Source organism: Pundamilia nyererei, unplaced genomic scaffold, assembly GCF_000239375.1.
Source record: "Pundamilia nyererei isolate P.nyererei 1_Seehausen unplaced genomic scaffold, PunNye1.0 scaffold02002, whole genome shotgun sequence".
Lineage (NCBI taxonomy): Eukaryota > Metazoa > Chordata > Actinopteri > Cichliformes > Cichlidae > Pundamilia > Pundamilia nyererei.
In genome coordinates, this window is record NW_005189403.1 from 654 (window position 1) to 1,687 (window position 1,034).

Here is a 1,034-nt window from a genome sequence, read left to right on the forward strand (position 1 = left end):
TGTTTTCTAGAATATCAAACTAGCTGTACTCAAAGAAAGATGTGGTTCAGCAATTGCAATCTTACATTGAGAAACAATATGCTAAAAATATTTGACCTGGCCATCACATGTCTTAGCAGCCAGGTTAGACTGATGCATCTTACAAGACTAGCTAGAAAAGAGAAGGAAGAAAGGTCTAGATGTGTAAGAGGGTAGTGGCCTCTTCAACCTCTGTGCTCTTTCTCAACTTGTATTACAAAACACAGATCAAGTCTTGTATTATATATCTTTATTCTTAAAGCATCAGAGCCTGGAATATCATCCTAAAGAATGAAATTACAATTTTCCAAATTCTTGAGTATTAAGAAAATTTTGAAATCTAGGCAGTATTAAATTAATCACCTTTTAAAACATGCAGCATATTATCTACTACTAGAGGTGGGAAATAATGAAGTACAGACAATTCATTTCTGTACTTGAGTATTTATTTTTCTGACAACTTTTTGACTTTCACTCCCAGTGTTTTTCTACTCCTTACGTCAAAACGGGCTCGTTACTTTAGGTTTGATGCATTTGAGGAGAGTTATTATTTCATGTCACTGTGGACCTTGACACATCAAACCAATTTGACCCTAAACAGAAAAAAATGAAAAGTCAGCTGGGCATACATTGTTCGATTTTTTCAGTCGCGTTGGTCAGCTCCTGCTCAAACTGTACGATTGAATTGCAGGGATTAGAAGTTTGTTGGTCATGATGCAGGGTCTCACACTATACAGCCCAATGCTCTGATGCGACCTGAGTGCTCACACTGCGTCTATAACATGAAGTGATAACATGAAGCTTATAACACAAAATCTGTCTCTCGCTCTCCTTCTCTGTCTTTCACTCACACAGACACACACACCACCATCAACTTTGAAAAACATTTACCAGGCAGCTGCAATTGAGCAGCAATGTCCATCTCTTTTCACGGTTGGTGCGGCCGTGATAATTTTGTGAGGACATCGAAAAGGCTCGGATGAGCTTGCTAATGTTCTACAAGTTGTGCCTCCATC